At 36.9% G+C, this 15921-nt stretch overlaps 3 long non-coding RNA genes across 3 annotated transcripts; 2 read left to right on the forward strand and 1 right to left on the reverse strand.

Moving 5' to 3' along the window:
- Nucleotides 1–869: 869 nt before the first annotated feature.
- LOC138968645 (uncharacterized) lies at nt 870–3208 on the reverse strand. Its single transcript, XR_011456250.1, has 3 exons — nt 3069–3208; nt 2413–2505; nt 870–1739 (listed from the first exon to the last, which is right to left on the reverse strand). It is a non-coding gene; the product is annotated as an uncharacterized lncRNA (long non-coding RNA).
- Nucleotides 3209–3370: 162 nt separating this feature from the next.
- Nucleotides 3371–12848, forward strand: LOC138968646 (uncharacterized). Its single transcript, XR_011456251.1, has 5 exons — nt 3371–3510; nt 3806–3975; nt 4401–4535; nt 4859–5017; nt 10712–12848. It is a non-coding gene; the product is annotated as an uncharacterized lncRNA (long non-coding RNA).
- On the forward strand, nt 5875–9419 carry LOC138968647 (uncharacterized). The gene is made up of 2 exons (XR_011456252.1): nt 5875–6538; nt 7702–9419. It is a non-coding gene; the product is annotated as an uncharacterized lncRNA (long non-coding RNA).
- Nucleotides 12849–15921: the final 3073 nt, after the last annotated feature.

Raw genomic sequence — 15921 nt, forward strand, 5'->3', positions numbered from 1 at the left:
AAAAAAAAAAAAAAAAAAAAAAAATTTATTGTTGTGGTGGCAACAACTTGAACAAGAAACTTTTTTGTTTTAAATGGTCAAAAATTTTTTTTTTTTTTTTAAATATAATTTTTTTTTTCATTGACATATATATCAAAACAAACCTTTCAAAAAGTGTATTTGTTAAAAAAAAAAAAATTATTAAAAAAAAAACATAATGTAACGTTAAATTAACGTTAGTTTTATGCTTTATGGCTACGTTTCTTTCACGTTTTATGGCGAACCTTAAATTAACGTTAGATTTAGGTTAGTTTACTCATCAAGATAAACGTTAAATTAACGTTAACATTTAACGTTAATTTAACCAAAATAAAACCATAATATAACGTTAAATTAACGTTAATTTAACGTTTACCGCTAATGTCAATTAGACCCAAAAAAAAGTATAATACAACTGCTGTTTGAATGTATTTTTCACGTTGAGTGCTAACATTAAAAAGAACCCCCAAAAACATAATCAAACAAATCATAAGGAAAATAATTGTATTTAAATTTTTGTTTTGCTTTGTAATTTTTTTTTCTTATTTGAAGATGCATTTCCCATAGTCTTTTCTGTCTGCTGTTGTTGTAGTGTTTGTTATATATGTAGCTAAAACCATGTTAAAAAAAGACAAGCTAACACCAACAAATCAAAGTTTGAAAAAGGTTTTTGGTGAGAATGGTTAACTTTGCAGCTAACGCTATTTATCTTGTTGTATTACTTAATCCGGAGAGCATGCAGGCTGTTGATTTTTGATCTCTGTCTCATTGGAAGGATGGTACTGGCCAGGTCTCATATTTTGAGCCAAACAGTGTACATGCTAACAAACAAACAAAACAAAAGAAATAAATAAAACCATTAGAAACATGTTTTGAGAATATGTTCTAAACATTTATTCATCATTCCCTGATATTTCCACAATATAAAAAATAAAAAATACACAACCATGATGAAAATGTCAAAAGTTGAATCAGTTCTAAAGTTTCTAGAAGTGAGTTTGGATATATCACACTTTTAGGTTCTGTACCTAGAAATTTACCAATTCTATTCATCTTTTGGGTTAAAAAAGTCTTTGCAGATATATATTATACATCTGAAATGATGCCAGAAGAGACAAGGAAATATGAGGTTATTTGCAACATCACCAGCAGAGGAAGAAGTCGCTCACTTTGCAGCAGCTGATAAAAAGAATTGTTGAATTTGAAGCAGGAGCAGACACAGAAGTTGTTGAATGTGTAGTATCTGCAGCAGACAAAGAAGTTGTTGAATTTACAGCAGACGATATATTTGTTAAATCTGCAGCAGCACACAAAGAAGTCATTCACTTTGCAGCAGCTCCAGACAACAAGAATTGTTGAGTTTTAAGCAGGAGCAGACACAGAAGTTGTTAAGTTTGCAGCAGGAGCAGCGGCAGACAAAAAAAGTTCTTGAATTTGCAGCAGACGATATACTTGTTAAATCTGCAGCAGCAAACAAAGAAGTCATTCACTTTGCAGCAGCTCCAGACAACAAGAATTGTTGAATTTTAAACAGGAGCAGACACAGAAGTTGTTAAGTTTGCAGCACCAGCAGACAAAGAAGTTGTTGAATTTGCAGCAGACGATATATATTTGTAAAATCTGCAGCAGTAGCCATGGAAAAAGTTGTTGATACAACCAGTGCAGACGATGACATGTCTGCAATAGGCGACTTTGAAGATCTGCTCCACATGCTATGACACCTGCAAAGACAAAGAATGCAACAATCTTAAAACAAAGAATTCAGTGTTATTTCAGAACTTCAGTGTAAACACTATAATTATGTCTTCTTTGTTGGTGTTCTTTGCTGAACATAGAACTTTATAAGGTTTAAATTGTCTTTGCATTATGCCAATATTGTTGAATTTACTTCTGTAAATTTGCTAACTTTGATAGCATCATTCTGTGTTTGAATGAAATGCTCTATGTCAATGCTGCCTGGCACGGATAACAGCCCTACCAACCCGTCCACCCACACCCCCACCCCACCCACACATACTCACACAGAACACCTTCCAACAAAATTTTCCCCAGACTAAGACAATAGAATGTCAGTTGGACCTTGACTAAAAATATGCATAGGTAAAGATGTCCCAGCTACAACAAATTGTTCTGTCGGAAGACCTCCAACATGCCGAAATGATGTGATGGCCGACCAGCCAAGGATTAGAACAATGCGTCATATAATATCAGCATGTATCAATGACCCTAGGCTGAGGCCTGACAATAACACTGCCTTCTCTCAAATATGATTTTCTGTTATAAATATAATATATGACTGCTGGAACATTCTGATTCATCTTAGCGTTAAACAAGGATTTTACCTGCAAACACACACACACACACAAACACACACACACAGTGACACACACTTACTTGGCCTCAACAGCCAGAATGTCGGGGTTGTACCTTGTAGTTTACATCCCTGTGAATGCTTTCTGTTCCATCCTCATGGTAATTCCTCCCACCCTGCAATGAAAATTGAAAGCATTGATGTGTGAATTGCATTAATTACAATAGTCTAAACACACTCAAATCTTTACTTGTTAATGAAGACAGAGAGATAGAGAGTGGGAATAGAGTGGGGGGAGGGGAGAGAGCAGTTGTCAATCAAACCTTGTTTTAAAAATTTAACTTTTATTTTTAAGTGTCTTTGAATAGATCATTTTCGAAAATAACTCCCCATGCCTCTCCTGAGATCTCTTATTTACTGTACAGTTATGCATTTGACCTGAAGCTGTAAGATTGAACAGTAAGTGCCCTGCGTGCACATGTGTGGAAAGTATCAGATTGAGAGAGAGAGAAAGTCTCAGATTGAGAGAGAGAGAGAGTAACAGACAGACAAAGACAGAGAGAGAGACTGAAACTGAGAAAGAGACAGAAGGCAGGAAAGAAAGAGAGAGAAATCCACCTTTCCAATCGTTATGCATGATATTGCTTTGATATTTGTGACTCGTATGAAAAATAAGTCAACAATCACAATGCCAACGGATCGTGAACTATGAATTTACAACAGCACAGTTCAACATTACCTGAATTTCTTCCTGCTGAAAGTTCCATTTGCCATTCGCCTCAGCGTCACAAGATCTGTATTACTATTAGTCCTGATATATGCTGAAGTGTAGCATGTTATCTTATACATGTGTCAGCAGTCACACTGGCTTTGAAGTTGCTAGCGTTTTAAAAACTGTTACAGAAACTTTTTTTAATTTCGATTCCACTGTGAAAGGTTGAGACTGAGAGTACTGTCCCTTGGCGATCAAGGGAGGTCACTCAGAATTTTCGTTCCTAGTTATCGAACTTGGACGTAACGGCACGTTGTCAACAAATGCGTTGGGAAGATTGAAAACTGGCAGTTGCAAGAGCACTATGTGATACACCAACAGAAACGAACCAGACTGGACAGTCCAATACTAAGACCGAAGGCGCAAGACATAATTACTGGACTGGTTTCAAGAGTTTTACAAACTTTGAGTGAGTATTGCCTCAGTGAACTTGGAAGATATAGATTTGCTAATTATTGAGACTTTTTATTTTTTATTATGTATTTTTCTTGGAATATAAGACTAAAAAGTGTGTTTGTTTCTTATGTGTGTGTGTGTTTGTGTGTGTGTGTGTGTGTCACTGTGTGTGTGTCACCGTGTGTGTGTGTGTTTAGGTGTTTGCTGTTTTTCTTTATTGTTGTTGTTGCCTGAAATGGTGATTTGAACTAAGAATCTATTCCTTTTATGATTCTGTTGTGCATAATAAATAGCTTTTATTCTTTCAGATTTATAGTTATACCACAAAAAAAACTGTCTGCATTTGGTGGGGAGGTGCCTTAACTGGTCAAAAAAAAAAGTGAGCCGATTGATGGCATGGCCGTTCATCGCATTTGGATGGTAAAAAGCAAAACCAGTTTCCATTCTTCAACAAGCTGAAGGTTTGCATTGGAAAACAGTAAGTGTTTTTTTTAAATGAGTTTTCAATGTAACTGACAGAACAATTTGTTGTATAATTATTATAATCAGTTGTGTAATGCTTGCAAAACATACAGTCACATGTACACACGCATCCCCCACCCCACCCCACCCCTTTCCACATATACACACACACACACATGTACACACGCATCCCCCACCCCACCCCACCCCTTTCCACATATACACACACACACACACACACAAACTCCAATTTGAACTGTTCCTGTTTCAGTGGTGGACCTTTCTGGTGACCTGTAATTACTCAACTGTCAGTTGGAACATATTAGGGAAAATAATCTATCATTGTGCTTTTGTACATTTGTTGGTTAAATCAGAATTACTTACAATTCTGTTTCCAGTCCTTTGTGCAAATTCGTATTAATTGGACATTATTTCTTTCAGATGAAAAAATCCTGTCTACAATCGGAGATGGGGGTGGCAATGGGAGGGGGCCACAGTCTGAAGGATGGCTGTACCAAAGCATGCAGTTGGAAGGGGACAACCCATCAAGGTTTACAATTATCAGCTTTGAAAACAGTGAGTACAATTTGGTACATGTATAATTATTGTTGTCAGTTGTTTATTGCTTGTAACAGACCCCCCCCCCCCCCCACACACACACACACACACACACACACACACACACACACACACACACACACACACACACACACACACACTCATAAATTCAATATCAACCGTTTCTGTTTCAGTGATGGACTGGTATGATGAACTTTTCTGTTTTTAATAACATTTAGGAAAACATGTTGTCATTCTGTGCTTGTTTGTTTTTGTGATAACTGAGAATCCTTGTTCTCATTCCTGTGCACATGTATTTATATTGATTTTTATTCGCTCAGATAACAAGCAAGTCTGCAATTGGTGGGGAGGTGTCTGGACTGGTGGGAAGACTGATGAGTTCATTGATGACAGATGATTGTACCAAAATTATTCAATCGGAAGAGGGAAAAAACATCGAAGTTTCCGTTGTCTGTGCTGAAAGTTCACACTGTTGACCAGTAAGTGAATTGTTTAAATCAGTGTCGTCTTTTTTGAGTCACTTGAGAAAAAGTGACTCTATGTAATCGGTCAGTGTTAGTCTGTCCGGCCGTCCGTCCGTCCGTAGACACCACCTTAACGTTGGACTTTTCTCGGAAACTATCAAAGCGATCGGGCTCATATTTTGTGTTTAGTCGTGACCTCCAATGACCTCTACACTTTAACGATGGTTTCGTTGACCTTTGACCTTTTTCAAGGTCACAGGTCAGCGTCAAAGGAAAAATTAGACATTTTATATCTTTGACAAAGTTCATCGGATGTGATTGAAACTTTGTAGGATTATTCTTTAGATCAAAGTTTTTACATCTGTAGCCTTTTACGAACGTTATCAGAAAAACAAGGGAGATAACTAGCCTTTTCTGTTCGGCAACACACAACTTAACGTTGGGCTTTTCTCGGAAACTATAAAAGTGACCGGGCTCAAATTTTATGTGAACGTGACTCCCAGTGACCTCTACACTTTGACGTCTGCTTTGGTGACCTTTGACCTTTTTCAAGGTCACAGGTATGTCTTGAAGGAAAAAAATTGAAATATCATATCTCTGAAACTATTCATCGGATTTGATTCAAACTTTATAGGATTATTCTTTACATCAAATTATTTACATCTGTAGCTTTTTACAAACGTTATCGGAAACACAGGGGAGATAACTAGCCTTTCCTGTTCGTCAACACACAACTTAACGTTGGGCTTTTCTCGTAAACTATAAAAGTGACACAGCTCTAAGAGTAACAAATGTTAGTGTGTCTACTGTTAATATGATTGCTTCGAAAAAAAATTAATGATGCTAGTTTATGTGAATTAAGTTATTAAGGGGGGACAGGGTAGGCAAAATGAGTTATTTTTGGTCTCGTACACCTTTTTGGGGTTGTTGCATTTTTCACACCTTTGAACATCCTGGAATGCATTCAATAATCTGCTTTTGTCATTTTAAACATGTATTCATGTAAATAAAACCATTTTCAAACCGATGTTTTGTTGTTTTTGTCTGTGTTTTATCAAAAAAATCGAAAAAATGGTCAACTTTGGATACTCCGTGCTGGTAAATGTGCGCACATGACATGACCCTTCGCTGTTCAAACTGTGTGGAAATTTCCGTTCTTCAAGATGACGTCATCACCGTTGGGGAATTTCCGTTGACATAGGCACAAAGAGAGAGAATCCGTTCCAACCGAAACCCCGGAATTAATATATGCAAATATATGTAGGTCAAAGGCATTTGGCGCAAGCGCAGTAGACAACTTATCAGTCCCCCGGTGTCAACAAATCCATGACGTTTTCACCGATTCAGCAGCATTTTTCAAAGTTTTGAGCTGCGGAGAACAACCCTAACATTGGAAATGTTCGGCATAGTGGCAAGAAATATCAGAGAAAGATGAACCAGCGGCAGCGAACAGTAGAAGGAAGTAACAACACTCCGAAATGAACCAACATGATCGTATTTAAGCAGACGACATTCTAAGATTCTTGACTCGACGAGGTGGGTTTTGCTTCTTTCTCTTTTCGATCTTGTTTGTTTGACAACGTGATTTATTGCACATTGTTATGTTGTTGTTGTTGTAAGAATGTGTTAGGGTTTGCAGGTAAATCATAAACAGTTTGTGTCTGAAGTATTTTGCGTGTTTCTTGATCCAATTTACTGACCATGCCGCTCGCCGCACCCCCCCCCCTTCCCTCCCTCCCTCGATCATCTCTGTGATATCGTCTTCACAACCCCTATTTTATTGTTCTTCGCTGGCCAGTCCTTGAGAGCTTACTATGGTGTAACATGTTATCATTATTCTTTGTCTGGGGTCAAACTGAGAAGCAGCATCTGAGCGATGTACGACTGACACAGTTTCTGTTTCTGGTCATTGACCGTAGGAAAATAAGTACCCTACTAGAGAGCGTTCTCTAATTCTAAAGGATTGGTTTACACCAGCATGGCTGACCAACCTATCATTGACAGCAATATTGTTGTCAAATCTTTTCCATTAACTAAGGAATAAAAAAATAGATCCAGTTTACTTCACCAAAGAAAAAAAAAGAGTTAAACTAAAGGACTGGGGATGCAACTCATGAATCAAAAGCATAAAGATCACCTGCAAACAGTGCTAGGTTTAGGAAATCTGAAAATGTATACACACACACAGAACACACACACACACACAAAACAGACAAGAAACAAGCAAATACATAGCAAGTGTGATGAAATATATTAATTTTAAAAGAAAAATATGAAAAGAAAGAAAGAAAATAATTCAGCTAGTTTCAGTATTAGTTCCTGTGTGTATGTGATTGTGTGGTTACTCAAATCCCATAGTAAACTTGACATGTACATTTTGTGATAGGGGCCAATTAATGAATGTCTTTTGTGTGTGTGTGTGTGTGTGTGTGTGTTCGTCAACCGACATATGTGGGTACGAGCCGCTGAGGTGGTTGTAAGAAAACCCGCCTGGTTCAGTGGTTGGGGGCTGATTGGGATTTCTGATTTACCGGCCTAGCCAAAAAGTTGAGGTACACCCCATGTAACATGGTCATTTGCAAAATAAAGTACAAGCACTTGTTGACGTTTATATTGAGTCTTAAATTTTGCAGCTTATTACAAACAAAAACCATGGACAGTTGTATCAAATATTAAATCAGTGTTTGTGTATTTATTAGGTTGGAGCAAGGGGAGAGCCAGTCCTCCTGTGGTGGCAGCGAGGAGAAAGATTGACCTGATGGAAAAGTTTGCTAAACCGGAACTACCCTCTTCCACAGCAGAAACATCAGCTTTGCCATCTTCTGACCAACCATAAGAAGATACAGATACTTTGCCATCTTCTGACCCATCACAAGCAGATATGGATACTGGTTCTGTGCAACGTCACTCCGCTGACATGTGTTGGGCTTTTGTCAACATTGATCAGCTCAATCTATTGCTGAAAGGTCTATATCCTGTACTGAATGCTTGTCTGATAGCAGTCTGATTATGAAAGAAGGTGATGCATCAGCCCAAGGATTTGCACAGGCCCTGCATCTGGAGTGCATATGAGTGTCCATTCAAGTCTGCAGTTGTTTACTCTTCTCCCGGTGTTTGCAACGCTTCGGGTGGTAAAGTTGCATTTTAAATAATCCGCGTATGACCATGTTGGTACATGGAAAGGGACATTCAGCTTTACAGAAATTTGCTGCAGTGTTAGGATTGAGCACAGCAATACTGTAATTAAAATGTTGCAACTTTTGAATGGCTTGATAGCTTTGTTCCATTTGTGTATATATAATTATGTAATGTTGTTGATGATTTGTGAAGCATCATTTCTATGCAATGGAATAAGAAATCAGTGCATCCGTTGGGTTTTTATGAGTCTGACAGTTTGGTTCTGATCAATATTTTCATATCAGCACAAACACAGATAATTGACTTTTTTAATGTTTTCATATGATTTTTTTTTTTAAATAAAAAAAATCTGATAATTTGATTATCAAATCATTTCCCCTTCATAGTTGAAGTGTTATTCTGGTTAAAAAAAAACACCCCATTAATTCAAGCTCTACTGTGGTACTAGTTTACCGGGGTACTAGTGAGACTCTTTTACATGCTGTTTTCTCTACATGTAATTTGAGACAAAATGTGGTAATTAAAATGTTGTAACTTTTGAATGGCAAGATGGATTTGTTCCAATTTTGTATATGTTGTTTATGATTTGTGAAGCACCATTTCTGTGCATGGAATAAGAATACAGTGGATTCCTTGTGTTTTTATGAGTCCGACAGTTTCGTTTTGATTCATATCTGCACTAACATAGATGAGTTTTCAAATGATTTTTTTTAAAAAGTCTGGATAATTTGATCGTCAAATCATTTCCCCATCATAGTAAAGTGGTTATTCTTATAAAAACATATCAATTCAGGCTGCACTGTGCTACTAGTTTGAGTTACTGGTTGGAATCTTTCAAATGCTGTTTTCTCTGAATGTAATTTTCACACAAACATCTGTAATTAAAATGTTGCAACTTTTGAATGGCTTAATGGATTTGTTTCATTTTTGTTTATGTTGTTTATGATTTGTAAAGCGTCAGTTTTGTGTATGGAATAAGAGTTAAGTGCATTGGTTGGGTTTTTATGAGTCTGACAGTTTGGTTCTGATTCATGTTTTCATATCGGTACAAAGAAAGATGGTTGTTTTCATATGATGTATATAAAACAAATCCTGATAATTTGATTGTCAAATCCTTTTCCCTACATAGTAAAGTGGTCATTCTGATAAAAACATATGAATTCAGGGTGCACTGTGCTACTGGTTTTTTTATGTACTGGTTCAAATCTTTAAAATGCTGTTTTCTCTGAATGTAATTTTCAGACAAAACGCTACAATTAAAATGTTGCAACTTTTGAAAGGCTTGATGGATTTGTTCAGTTTTTGTATATGTTGTTTATGAGTTGTACAGCATCAGTTCTGTGTATGGAATAAGAGTTCAGTGTATTGGTTGGGTTTTTATGAGTCTGACAGTTAGGATTTCATGTATTTTTCTTATCAGAACTGAACCGGTAACTGAAAATGCTAAATTAAAATAATATATTGCTTAGAAATGCTTTTCGATACACAGAATTATTAAACACACACATATTGCTGCAAAGAAGAAAAATTGGATCAAAACATGCACTGGTTCACAAACTGCAACATTTTAAAAAAAGCACATTTTATAACGTTTTTCTCACATTTTGGTGAATAAAACCCCCCAAAATTGCTTTTCACTCAAAATTTAAAATGGTTTCCCTTAATTTGGTTATTCTGCTTGCAAAAATCAAACAAGCAGCAAGCTGTTTCCAAAATAAAAAAAAAAAGTGCTTGCCTACCCGGTCTGCCCTTAATGGGGTTTGTTTATGTGAGATTAATGAGAGTATTTTTAATGCCAAGGTAAATATTTTGTTGCTCGATCCATGCAATCTCATTCTTCAGGAATGCATTGTGTTGTGAATAGCAATTTCTTCCTGTCCATCTGATGCCTCATATAATATTCAGAACTGCGAAAGTGACTCGATCGAGCGTTTGCTCTTCTTGTTTTCTGTGGTGCTTAATTTCAATATCAGTTGTGTAATGCTTGCAACACACACAATCTCTCTCTCTCTCTTTCTCTCTGTTTCTTTCTCTGTTGTTACAAATTGGGCTGAGACTTTTGATTTTGCATATGTGGACTTGCGCCTGTGTGTGTGTGTGTGTGTGCGCTTGTGTGCCTGTGTGTGTGTGTGCCTGTGTGTGTGTGTGTGTCTGTGTGTGTATACATTGGTGTGTTTCTTAGTACATGTATTGTATGTGTTTGTTACTGCTAATGTGTGTGAATGTGTGTTTGTTGTACTACGTTGCAAGCCCCTGAAGCAATTTTTTGATTAGTGCTTTTGTGAACAAGAAACAATTGACAAGTGGCTCTATCCCATCTCCCCCCCTTTCCCCGTCGCGATATAACCTCCGTGGTTGAAAACGACGTTAAACACCAAATAAAGAAAGAAAGAAAGATGTGTGTTTGTAAGTGTATATTTGTGTCAGTGTATGTGTCTGTTAGTGTGTGTTGGTGTTAGTGTGTGTGTGTGTGATTTAGTTTGTAATCCCAGCCATTGACTAAGGACCGTGTGTGATTTAGTTTGTAATCCCAGCCATTGACTAAGAACCATTTTTCCTTCTCTATCCCAGGTTGGTATCCTGCATAAGATTATGACCACTTCAAAGTCAGGGAGCTGGGCCTGGCCACATAGTTCAAGCAGAAGTTGAACTACTCCCTCACCATTACCATCATCATATTCTGTGAGGTGGACTTCACCTACGACCAGAAGTTTGACCAGCGTCAAAGAGCGAGTGCAGGCAGCTGCCAGTGCTACAGGACATCATTGCGCGCCATCTCACTAACAAGATTCAACACCTTTGCTGACCCACAGCTTCTGAATGCTGTGTTTGCAAAGCAGCCCGGCATCAAGCCTCATTTACATGGGTGCCATCATTCAGGACTAACACCAACAGTTCATAAACAAATATTCACTGTGCACACACGTTTGGCAAAGTGGAGCAGAAAACTTGCAGTCTTGCTGCTTGTTAATTTTTATTCATCGATGATTGTTTTTCATCTAGCTACTCCACAAAATATGTTAATATCTTTTGTGATAGCAAGAATTTTAATGAAATGAAGCAGAGCGCTATTTTAATATCTGAGAAACAAAGGGACGTAATTGCTCTGCTATTTGACATGTGCAACAAGAGTAAGTGAGATTATGTGGAAGCAATTTTCTTGGCACCTGTGAGAATAACACGCTTTTGAATGAACAAAAGACTTTACATGCATGTCGCACGTGTATGCATTAATAGCGCTTACATCCCTTCGTTTCTCATATTTTGTGCTACTGACTTGCTTGTATTACTAGAGACATCCAGGTTTGCCTTCGTCAAAAGTTCGTGAGTTCCGATCTTCGCGAGTTTGTTGAAGTGGTGACGTCACATCCCGTCACGGTCACCACTTTCCAATTTCGGTCCAGATCTACGCGAAATTCTTCGTGCGCGTTCGTCTGTTTTTCGAAACAGTGATGACGTGACGAGTAGCGTTATATATGACGAGTCTTTTTTATCGGAATATTCCAGACATCTGAATATGCTGGGTACACACGCAACACTGACAATTTTTTTCGATTTTTAGATTCATTCCTGTAAAATCTCCCAACTCTAAAACAAAATAGGCCTAGTGGAAACAAGTGTCTTGTGCAAGAGAGATCAAGGGAGATAATTGGCAGGATATGTCGCCCGTTGACTCAAGTTCTGAGTTTTGTGTGGGTATCCGTGTTCATGCACTAGGCCTCCAAAATGAACAGTTTACAGATGCACAGTCCACAGAAGCGTCGTAAAGATATCAAACTTTAACACTGCGCACATAAAACATATTTTTAACATTATGAAAAGGACTAAAAGTACTCGCGAAGATTGCTGATTAAGGTTCGTCAAACACGCCTTTTTCACCACGCAGATCCCGGTCTTCGGCAAGCCGTGGTGGGCGCGAAAACCCGAGCGCATGCGCATTGAGGCACAAAGTTAAAAATAGAAAGGAAATCCCCACCACCGACGAATGTTCGTCTGACGAAGGTTGAATCTGGATGTCCCTAGTGATTGTGCAAATAATTTGTATTGTTTTCATCTCTGATTTTGTCATTAACAATGATCGCTGTCGATAATGAGTTTGCACAGCCCTATGGTATTTACCTTGATGAACCCATACCAGCATTGTGATTGAAATTCTTAATTGCTGATCCTGTTATCGCCTTCTGATGATTTTTTTTTTTATCAAGTTCAGACTATTATTAGTCAATGTAGCATTGCTTCAATGAGATTAAGTCTACATATAATTTTTGCCTGCCCGATTGATAATACTATGCTGTGGTATTTTACTGAGACTGAAAAATGTGTTGTAATATTTTTTTAGTTCACATTTTCATGTTTTAGCAATTGAAGGAATTTAGTTTGCATTGTTCAACATTTTAAAAGTGTTACTGTTATCAAATTAGTATTCACATATTGAATTGTTAAAGACCCCAACAATTTAAATTTTAAATAAAATTTGTGATCTTGAATTTTCTGTGCATTAATTCAAATTTGTATTTGCAAATGTTATTTTAATGTTTTCAGGAGAACGTAAATTTAACGTTTGCATGTGAACGTTAATTTAACGTTGGCATGTGAACGTTAATTTAACGTTTGCATGAAAACGTTTGATTATGGTTTTGTTTTGGTTAATTTTATGTTTGCATGCAAACGTTAAAAAAACGTTAAATAAACGTTAATCTAACGGTTATATTATGGTTTTGTTTTGGTTTGTTTTTAGTTATTTTTACGTTAGAGGTTAACGTAAAATTAACGTTAATTTTACGTTATTTTATGGTTAGTTTTTGGTAAAACTAACGTTAAACTAACGTAAAAAGTTAACGTTACATTAACGTTAACCAGATGAGCAAAGTAACGTTAATGTAACGTTAACTTTTTACGTTAATGTAACGTTTACCGCGAACGTTAATTTAACGTTAATTTAACGTTAGCATGCTATCTGGGTTGTGTGTTCTAAACTTTAAATGACGTCATTTGTGAGTTCTAAACTTAAAATGACGTATTTTCTGTATGGGTCGTCTGACAAGAAATTTAAAACTATCATTATAGGAAAATTGGGAACCCCTTGGACTTACTTGGTTTTGTCAAAACATTCATGCACACTTAAAAAGTTGTTTTTGGTTGTGGACTTACTTGTTCATATCTGCTTATCTAAGCACTCTAAAAAGTAGAAATTAGCACACAAGATGCGCATTGATTTCTTCTTTTTGATGAACAAAAAATATCATTTTGAAAAAAAAAACAAGGCGAAAATACAACATTTAGTCAAGTAGCTGTCGAACTCACAGAATGAAACTGAACGCAATGCAACGCAGCAAGACCGTATATACTCGTAGCATCGTCAGTCCACCGCTCACGGCAAAGGCAGTGAAATTGACAAGAAGAGCGGGGTAGTAGTTGCGCTGAGAACGATAGCACGCTTTTCTGTACCTCTCTTCGTTTTAACTTTCTGAGCGTGTTTTTAATCCAAACATATCATATCTATTATGTTTTTGGAATCGGGAACCGACAAGAAATAAGATGAAAGTGTTTTTAAATTGATTTCGAAAATTTAATTTTGATAATAATTTTTATATATTTAATTTTCAGAGCTTGTTGTTAATCCAAATATAACATATTTATATGTTTTTGGAATCAGAAAATGATGGAGAATAAGATGAACGTAAATTTGGATCGTTTTATAAAAAAAATATTTTTTTTTACAATTTTCAGATTTTTAATGACCAAAGTCATTAATTAATTTCAACTTTCACGAAAAGCCGGATATGACGTCATCAAAGACATTTATCAAAAAAATGAAAAAAACGTATGGGGATATCATACCCAGGAACTTTCATGTCAAATTTCATAAAGATCGGTCCAGTAGTTTGGTCTGAATCGCTCTACACGCATGCACACACACACACACACACACACACACACACACACACACACACACACACACACACACACACACACACACACACACACACATACACCACGACCCTCGTCTCGATTCCCCCCTCGATGTTAAAACATTTAGTCATAACTTGACTAAATGTAAAAAGACTTACCAAAGCGGAAGGTCGTGGGTTCGAATCCCGGCCGCACCTGACGGGTATAATAAAGGTGAAGATTTGTCCGATATCCCAGGTCAACTTACGTGCAGGCCTGCTGGTGCCTTATCACCCTTCGTGTGTACATGCAAGCACAAGACCAAGTGCGCACGGAAAAGATCGTGCAGTCCAAAGCAGAGTTCGGTGGGTTATAGAAACACGAAAATACCCAGCATGCTTTCACCGAAAACGGCGTATGGCTGCCTAAATGGTTTTGTAAAAACGGTCATCCACGTACAAATCCACTCGTGCAAAAGCACACGTGTACGTGGGAGTTTCAGCCCACGAACGCAAAAGAAGAAGAAGAAGCAGAAACTAAAACGCCTTCACAAAAATTGCGTCCATGTCCACACGGCACCTGAATTGCTTAATATCAATTCAAACGTAACACATCTATAAATAGATTCAGGAAACATTGACACCTGCAATAAAATCACTTTCGTGTCTGTTTTTCGTGTTTCATTTTAATGTCCAGAAATATTTCTTAATAACAATTTCAAGAAACGATTTTTAAGACATCAAACCCGGGTAAATAGTGTTTGATTTAAATTTCAAATAATGTGATTTAAGGCTGTAACTATAGTAGTAACCGTACCACCCAAACTTACAACAACAAAACATTACCGGAACAAAAAAACATGCTGTGTAGCTTAAAAAATTGTACGTGAATAATATGTATTTTAGCAAATCACCGCAATCTGATATGCTCATCATTCTCCAAGGCACTCAAACTAACACTCACGTATACACAGTCATACACAACAACCAGCTTTTATTCTTGATTGGACATAGTCCTTAGATCAAGACTGGTTTTAATCAGAACAAACACACACACGCACACATTGTTACAGGTTCGCTTCAAAAGTATCTGTGAGAATCGTACCGAAATGAGCCAGAGCGTTGTTTAGAGATCAAATAAGCAAAGGGAAGTAAGCGCTCTAATGTGCACACGACATGTGTAATAGAGTAAGCGAGAGTTATACGGAACGTTTCTCCTGGCACCTGAGAGAATAACGCATTGAAATGAACAGGCGACTTTCATCCTCAAAAAAAGCATTACTTTTTCTTCCAAATGTTTTGACAAAACCAAGTAAGTCCACTTGCTTAGATCTGTCAATTTTTTTAGATCTGATATAATGGAAAAAAGTGACAAAACCAAGTAAGTCCACAAAATGCCCAACAAAACAAAAACCATCCATCAGATCATTATCAAACTTGGGTTGTAAACGTACATTAATGCTATTTATCTTATTATCTCTGTAGGTTGATCAAGATAATCGTCACTTTTGAGAAATGTAATAAAACAGAAAAAGTCGTTTATCTCAGAACTAGCTTCAGTGGACTTACTCGGTTTTGTCAGCACACGGCAGAATGGTCCTCTGTAAATAAAAATTAAAAACAAATCTGCTTGGACAGAATTGTTGTTATTTTTGGGAATAAGAAAATATCAACTATCTTGAGATGCATCCTCTTGCACAAAAATAATGCAAGTTAAGTAGTTACGTCCATATGCGTAAAAAGTTAAGATGAATATATGGATCAACAATTACCTCCCCTACTTGCATTATATTTGGGCAAAGCTACAGGAATAGTGTAATGATATTTTAAAATAATTGTCACATTGCCTTAAACATTTGGATTTTGACATGGAGTATTTTACGTAATGTG

This window comes from Littorina saxatilis, linkage group LG6 (assembly GCF_037325665.1).
Source record: "Littorina saxatilis isolate snail1 linkage group LG6, US_GU_Lsax_2.0, whole genome shotgun sequence".
Taxonomy (NCBI): Eukaryota; Metazoa; Mollusca; class Gastropoda; order Littorinimorpha; family Littorinidae; genus Littorina; species Littorina saxatilis.